General features: G+C 55.3%; 2 pseudogenes; both read right to left on the minus strand.

Annotated features, from left to right (window-relative positions):
• Window positions 1-2552: 2552 nt before the first annotated feature.
• On the minus strand, window positions 2553-3802 carry LOC135988846 (inositol 1,4,5-trisphosphate receptor-interacting protein-like 1; annotated as a pseudogene).
• A 2500-nt stretch (window positions 3803-6302) lies between these two features.
• On the minus strand, window positions 6303-7552 carry LOC135988847 (inositol 1,4,5-trisphosphate receptor-interacting protein-like 1; annotated as a pseudogene).
• Between the last annotated feature and the right edge of the window lie 609 nt (window positions 7553-8161).

The raw sequence follows: 8161 nt of genomic DNA on the forward strand, positions 1-8161 counted from the left end.
CACAGTAAATCGAGTTACATCAGGCTGGCGCCAGTCATCAGAGGGGCTCCACGAGGCTCAGTTTTAGGGCTAGTATTCTTTAATGCTTTTATAAAGGATCTGGATGCAGAAATCAAATTTACATTATGTAAGTTTGCCAATGATACTGACCTAGGAGGAGCTGTGGACTCTGTTGAGGGTAGAGAGGTCTTACAGAGACATCTGGGTAGCCTAGAGAGTGGGGCAATCACCAGCCGTATGAAATTTAACAGGAGTGAGTGTGGGATTCTCTACCTGGGACAGGGTAATCCAGGTTATACAAAGAAACTGGGGGCTGGAGAGCAGCCAAGCAGAAAGAAATCTGGGGATTTGGGTTGATGGGAAGATGAATATGAGTCACCAGTGTGACCTGGCAGCCCAACGGTCTAACTGTGTGCTGGGTTACACCAAGCACAGCATCACCAGCCGGCCAAGGGAGGTGATTGTCCCACTCGACACTGCACTGGCGCAGCCCCACCAGGAGCACTGTATGCAGTTTTGTGGCTCAGTATAAGAAGGACATCAAACTCTTAGGGTGTGCCCAGGGCAGGGCGTCAAGATGGTGCAAGACTTTGAGGGCAACACTTAGGAGGAGCAGCTGAGGTCGCTTGGCTTGTTCAGCTTGGAGAAGGCTGAGGAGTGACCTTGTTGCCATCTACAGCTTCTTCAAGGTGGGGGGGCAGCAGAGGTGTGGATCTCCTCTCTCTGCTGACCAGTGATAGGAGATGAGGAAATGAATGGAATGGAATGGAAAGGAATGGAATGGAATGAAGCTGTGTCAGGGGAAATTCCGGCTGGAAATTAGGAAAAGTTCTTATCTAAGAGGGTGATTGGACTCAGGAACAGGCTCCTCAGGGCAGTGGACATGGCACTAAGTTGGAGTTGATGATCGCTATGGGTCTCTTCCTGCTTGAGCTATTCTCTGGTTTTATGACTTTGTGATAATAATATGAGGGCTGTACAAGCCTGGGAAGTTTTGTGGACAGGCAAGCCAAAGGGAGGCAGAACACTTCGCAAAAAGACAGATCTGATCAGTAGACCAGGAGAGCAGTGAATGAATTCTTTAGTTTGCTTTCCAGACTTCGAGGAGTGTCTGGACAACACTCTTAGTCATATAGTATAATTTTAGGTAGTCCCGCGAGGACCTGGGATTTGAAAGTGATGATCCTTATGGGTAGCTTCCAACTCAAGATATTCTATGATTCTATGATAATTGAAGGCCGTACAGGTCTAGGATGTTTCCTGGTAACCCAAGCTGCGGGGAGGTAGAACACATCCTGAAAAGCTTGGCAGACCAGGGGAGCAGTGAATGAATGCTTTATTTTGTTTTGCCAGGCATGTAGCTCTTGCTTTACCTACTAAGCTGTCTTAGCTCACCCCATAAGTTTTCTCACTTTTACCCTGCAGATTCTCTCCACCGTGCCACTGGGGAAAGTGCTTGAGCAGCTGTGTGGTGCCATCTGCTTACTGGGATTAACCCAGTAACACCTGGGAAGCCAAATTCAAGTGAATCCTGAAACCAGAGCCCATTGACTCAGCTCTTCTGCAAAACGCTCCCCGATTCTGCAGCAGCTGAGCAGTGTCCTGGCTTTGAGTGGCTAGGTTTTGGTTGTGAAGGAGTTACAGGGATGTATTCTGTAGAGAACCTGCACCCTATGCCTGTGTTACCTGACAAAGTGATGCACAGACAGAGATGTAGCATTTTTTCAAACACAACATTTCTCGGCAACTTTGCACATTTAAAGCTCCCAGAAGGAATGTGTGGTCACTATCCAGGTGGCAATGCAATCTCTGTCACAAGCCTCCTTGCAATGGAGGAGCACAGACAGGTGAGGGAGCTTTGGTTACGGAGTCAATGAAAGCAGAGTCCACCGCATCAGGTCTTCCGCACAATGCTCCCCAACTCTGGGGCTGCTGAGCTGCCAGCACCCTATGTCCACGTTACTCTACAAACTGTTGCACGGACACTCACTGGCAATGAAACGTTTATTGAAACTCTCACACAGGGTAATGTCCAGGAGGGAAGGGCGTCTCCTGAAGAGGGCTGGCGGTCGCTGTCCAGGTGGCAATGTTATCTCTGTGCCAAGCCTCCTTGCAATGGACTCTTCAGCTGCATCGGATCCCACTCCCCAGCATGTGCTTTTGCTCTGGAGGTTGTGTGCAGGAGCAATTCCCACTGGCAAGAGAGCAGCGTCTTGTCCATGTCCAGCGTGCTCCATTCTTCATCACCAGCTCCCTGGGGAGTGTCTAGGGCGGTCACATCCCCTGCCACAGCCACAGTGAACACACAGAGGCACATCAGGGGTGCTTCTCACTTGGGAACGTCTAGGCCCCGGTGAAATCACCACCTGAAACGCAACAGAGTGACAGGAAAGCCTGGTAAAAGTCATCCTTGCAGCCACTGCAGTCACCACCTGCTGCTTTGCTGAGGAGACTGTCTGGGGGATGACATTGCTGCTCTTGTTTTCCCTTTCCTTTCTGTCTCCCGCAGCAGCCTCTTCAGCCACCTCATGGGTGCTTACACTGACCTCTGCCTACTCCATGGTGATGAATGTGTCCGAGTTGCCTTGCTGCACCCCCAAGATCAGCTCAATGGAGAGCGACGTCTCAAAGGCATTGGTCATCTTGAGCTTGCAGAAGCGTGAGGACGGCAGCACCGTGATCTCACATGTGGCTGACTGAAGCACAGCAACGCAGGCTGCTGTCATCAGCTCCTGGAGCCAGAAGGCGGTTTTCTGCACGTCAAGGTATGAGCCGGTGCAGAGGGTCTGCAGGAGGCTGGCTTCCTGATGGCTCGTCAGCTCGTCCTCAGGGTGGTGGATGAAGCAGAGCATGTCTCCCAGCTTCCGCTCCCTTATGCACATGCACTCCAGTTCCACACGCAGGCAGGAGTTCCTCAGCGGCATCTCCCCTTCGGCGCCCAGCTCAAGATGGAAGGAGTGCCCGGGGGGTGGCTTCAGGGGCACAAGCAGGCGGTAGACAAGGTCTTCTCCATGAGCACTCTGGCTTTCTAGGAAGCCACCCAGCCCAACAGCGGGCTGCAGGCGCGGCATGAAGTCATTGCCAGAGTGGACTCGGCAGACACAGAGAAGGTCATTCACCAGCTCTTCCACCACCGTGCATATTGTTTGCCTGTTTGGTAGCGGCCACGACGTGTACTCCTCCAAAAACCTGTCCGTACACAAGGGATCTTCCTCCTCTTGCACTTCGTCTTCCAGGCTTCCACAGCTGCCGCGCTTGCTGCTGCTGGCTGTCTGCTGGCTCCTTTTCCTGAGCCACCAGCAGAGCCCAAAGAGCAGGACCAGGCCTCCAGCAACAGCCCAGAACTGCCAGTGCTGCAAGGCCGCGAGGAGCAGGGATGCCCAGGCAGAGACGCTCTGCTCCCGGTTCCTCTGCTCCTGGTCCCTCTGTTCTATCTCCCGCCACAGCCGAGTCATCTCCCGGTTCAGCATCTCCTCGCGCTGCTGCATGCGCTGGCGTGTGTCCTCATCCAGTTCCTCATTGACCACTTGCGTATTAAAGATCAGCGTTAGCAGAACCTGAGCCACTAATTCCAAGGCAAAAAGAGCCATGGTCTGCAGGAGGAAGGAGAGAAGGGGCTCAGTGGGGCTGGGCGGGAGGGAGGCGGCTGGTGGCGGGGGGAGCGGAGCCGGGGGCCGCAGGGAGCTGGGGCAGGTAGGAGCGGGGCCGAGGCAGCTGGGAGGCAGCAAGGGCTGCGCCAGCCCCGGCGGCGGCGGCTCCGTGCCCTGCCCAAGGTGCTCCCGCGAGCGGCCGGGCCCTCCATGGAGGGCGAGAACCCACCCCCGGGGGCCGCGTTTCTGCCCCGGCCCCCGTCCAGCCCGGCCTCCCCCCGCCTGCGCACTCACCGCTGGCCCAGGCCGCACTGGGGCAGCGCGGCTGCTGGCGCCCCCAGTAACCGCCCCGTGGGGACTCGTCCCCTCTGATGTCACAGGCGCCAGAGCGTGTCACAGTCACGTCCGACAGCCACCCTGCCCTTCAGCCCCACGCACAGCTGCCCTGGTGTCCAGGTGAAGGCTGGGCCAGAGTTAAAGTTGTTCACAGCACCTCGTGTGGTGCTGTATGTTGCCTGCCAGTGGCAATCTCGTAAGCACAGAATATCCCTGGTTGGAAGGGGCCCACCAGGACCATCCAGGCCAAGCCCTGACTCTGCACCAGGCCGGCTTCAAGTGAAATCACAGATTCACAGAATCATTTAAGTTGGGAAAGACCCTTAAGATCATTGTCTCCAACTGCAAATCTCACAGTGCCAACTCCACCAATAAACTGTGCCTCTAAGTGCCACATCTACACATTTTTTAACATAGCTCCAGTCATGGTGCCTCAACCACTTCCCTGAGTAGCTTGTTCCAATGCTTCAGAACCCTTTCAATGGAGAAAGTTTTCCTAATATCCAATCTAATCCTGCCCTGACACAACATAAGGCCATGTTCTCTCGTCCTGTCTTTTGTTACCTGAGAAAAGAGACCAACAACCGTCTCTCCACAATGTCTTTTCATGTAGATGTAGATAACCATACGGTCTCACCTCAGCCTCCCGTTCTCCAGATTTAACAATTCCAGTTCCCTCAGAAGTCCTTGGCTGTAGACCCTTTACCAGCTTCTCTGCTCTTTTCTGGACACACTCTGGCACCTCAATGTCTTTCCTGCAGTGAGGGGCCCAAAACTGAACACAACGTTTGAGTTGCAGCCTCATTGGTTCCAAGCCAAGGCCCTGAGGGGCAGAACGCTAACCAAAAAGATGTGTCTGATCAGCAGACCACAGGAGTGGTGAGTGAACTATTTAGTTTGCTTTCCTTGGAAGTGTAGCTCTTGCTTTACCTACTAAGGTGTCTTAGATCTACCCACAATTTTTCCCACTTTAGCTTTCAGTTTCTCTCCACCCTGCCATGGGGGGAAAGTGACTGAGCAGCTCTGTGATGTCTAGCTGCCTACTGGAATTAAGCCACGAAAGCTGAGAATCATTGAAGCCCAGAGAATCACTGAAACCAGAGCCCTCTGCATAAGCTCCTCTGCAAAAAGCTCAACAACTTGGGGGCAGCTGAGCTGCCAGGACCTTATAACTGTGTTCTCCATCAAACTGATACGCAGACACTCACAGATGCAGTGTTTGTGTGGTAAACAAGTGATTGGTTGAGATCTTTGCACAGGGTAAAGCTCCCAGAGGGTCTGGAGTCCCTCAAGGAGGGTGGGCTTTTGCTGTCCAGGTGGTAATGCAGTCTCTACTGCAACCCTCCTTGCAACGGCCTGTTCAGCTGCATCATATTCCATTCTCTGATGTCTTCTTTTGCTATGGAGAACACGTGCAGGCTGATACTGCCCCAGGGAGCCCAGCTCTGCACCCTGCAAAGCTTTGGACCCCTGTGGTCCAAGGCAGTTTGACTCCAGCTGAAACTACATGGCAAGCGATTGTGTATCCAGCTCCAGGCACAAAGAAGGGAGTGCTGTTCGGGGGAAGCTGCTTTCCCACCTGAGCATGTCACACCACAGAGCAACAAGCAATGTGGAGAGATGTGGAGGGGGTGAGTTATTCTCCTTGCCCCAACAGAGAAGCACAAACAGGTGAGGGAGCTTTGGTTACGGAGTCAATGAAAGCAGAGTCCACCGCATCAGGTCTTCCGCACAATGCTCCCCAACTCTGGGGCTGCTGAGCTGCCAGCACCCTGTGCCCACGTTACTCTACAAACTGTTGCACGGACACTCACTGGCAATGAAACGTTTATTGAAACTCTCACACAGGATAATGTCCAGGAGGGAAGGGCATCTCCTGAAGAGGGCTGGCGGTCGCTGTCCAGGTGGCAATGCCATCTCTGTGCCAAGCCTCCTTGCAATGGACTCTTCAGCTGCATCGGATCCCACTCCCCAGCATGTGCTTTTGCTCTGGAGGTCGTGTGCAGGACCAATTCCCACTGGCAACAGAGCAGCGTCTTGTCCATGTCCAGCGTGCTCCATTCTTCATCACCAGCTCCCCGGGGAGTGTCTAGGGCGGGCACATCCCCTGCCACAGCCACAGTGAACACACAGAGGCACATCAGGGGTGCTTCTCACTTGGGAACGTCTAGGCCCCGGTGAAATCACCACCTGAAACGCAACAGAGTGACAGGAAAGCCTGGTAAAAGTCATCCTTGCAGCCACTGCAGTCACCACCTGCCGCTTTGCTGAGGAGACTGTCTGGGGGATGACATTGCTGCTCTTGTTTTCCCTTTCCTTTCTGTCTCCCGCAGCAGCCTCTTCAGCCACCTCATGGGTGCTTACACTGACCTCTGCCTACTCCATGGTGATGAATGTGTCCGAGTTGCCTTGCTGCACCCCCAAGATCAGCTCAATGGAGAGCGACGTCTCAAAGGCATTGGTCATCTTGAGCTTGCAGAAGCGTGAGGACGGCAGCACCGTGATCTCACATGTGGCTGACTGAAGCACAGCAACGCAGGCTGCTGTCATCAGCTCCTGGAGCCAGAAGGCAGTTTTCTGCACGTCAAGGTATGAGCCGGTGCAGAGGGTCTGCAGGAGGCTGGCTTCCTGATGGCTCGTCAGCTCGTCCTCAGGGTGGTGGATGAAGCAGAGCATGTCTCCCAGCTTCCGCTCCCTTATGCACATGCACTCCAGTTCCACACGCAGGCAGGAGTTCCTCAGCGGCATCTCCCCTTCGGCGCCCAGCTCAAGATGGAAGGAGTGCCCGGGGGGTGGCTTCAGGGGCACAAGCAGGCGGTAGACAAGGTCTTCTCCATGAGCACTCTGGCTTTCTAGGAAGCCACCCAGCCCAACAGCGGGCTGCAGGCGCGGCATGAAGTCATTGCCAGAGTGGACTCGGCAGACACAGAGAAGGTCATTCACCAGCTCTTCCACCACCGTGCATATTGTTTGCCTGTTTGGTAGCGGCCACGACGTGTACTCCTCCAAAAACCTGTCCGTACACAAGGGATCTTCCTCCTCTTGCACTTCGTCTTCCAGGCTTCCACAGCTGCCGCGCTTGCTGCTGCTGGCTGTCTGCTGGCTCCTTTTCCTGAGCCACCAGCAGAGCCCAAAGAGCAGGACCAGGCCTCCAGCAACAGCCCAGAACTGCCAGTGCTGCAAGGCCGCGAGGAGCAGGGATGCCCAGGCAGAGACGCTCTGCTCCCGGTTCCTCTGCTCCTGGTCCCTCTGTTCTATCTCCCGCCACAACCGAGTCATCTCCCGGTTCAGCATCTCCTCGCGCTGCTGCATGCGCTGGCGTGTGTCCTCATCCAGTTCCTCATTGACCACTTGCGTATTAAAGATCAGCGTTAGCAGAACCTGAGCCACTAATTCCAAGGCAAAAAGAGCCATGGTCTGCAGGAGGAAGGAGAGAAGGGGCTCAGTGGGGCTGGGCGGGAGGGAGGCGGCTGGTGGCGGGGGGAGCGGAGCCGGGGGCCGCAGGGAGCTGGGGCAGGTAGGAGCGGGGCCGAGGCAGCTGGGAGGCAGCAAGGGCTGCGCCAGCCCCGGCGGCGGCGGCTCCGTGCCCTGCCCAAGGTGCTCCCGCGAGCGGCCGGGCCCTCCATGGAGGGCGAGAACCCACCCCCGGGGGCCGCGTTTCTGCCCCGGCCCCCGTCCAGCCCGGCCTCCCCCCGCCTGCGCACTCACCGCTGGCCCAGGCCGCACTGGGGCAGCGCGGCTGCTGGCGCCCCCAGTAACCGCCCCGTGGGGACTCGTCCCCTCTGATGTCACAGGCGCCAGAGCGCGTCACAGGCATGACCGCTGACCACCCCTTGCCTGGCCTGGTCTACCCACCACATTCTGTCCCCCCTCTCCCCTCCGGTGGGCACCTTCTCTTCCCTCCCTTCCATCCCTTGCTCTACCCTCTTCCCCTTCCCTCTCCTCTTCATTCTTCTGGCTTTAGTGATCCAGGCATCAAACTCTACTGCATATTTCTGTACATGAGTGAGTCCAGATCTTTGTTAGATGCTCCACAGGCAAATAAAGGTGTATACTATGTTAGAGATTCTTAAGATGGATTTGTTTCTGGCTGGGGAGAAGTAATGGGATGCAGAACAGATGTTCTGAAGATCCCTCTGGTCTGAACATCTGTTCCATCATTCCTGCATCTGGGAGAGTCTGGATTTGATGACCAGTTTCACATTCCTGGAATGGCCATAATCCCATCCCTGAAG

Source organism: Caloenas nicobarica, chromosome 5, assembly GCF_036013445.1.
Source record: "Caloenas nicobarica isolate bCalNic1 chromosome 5, bCalNic1.hap1, whole genome shotgun sequence".
NCBI classification, from domain to species: Eukaryota; Metazoa; Chordata; class Aves; order Columbiformes; family Columbidae; genus Caloenas; species Caloenas nicobarica.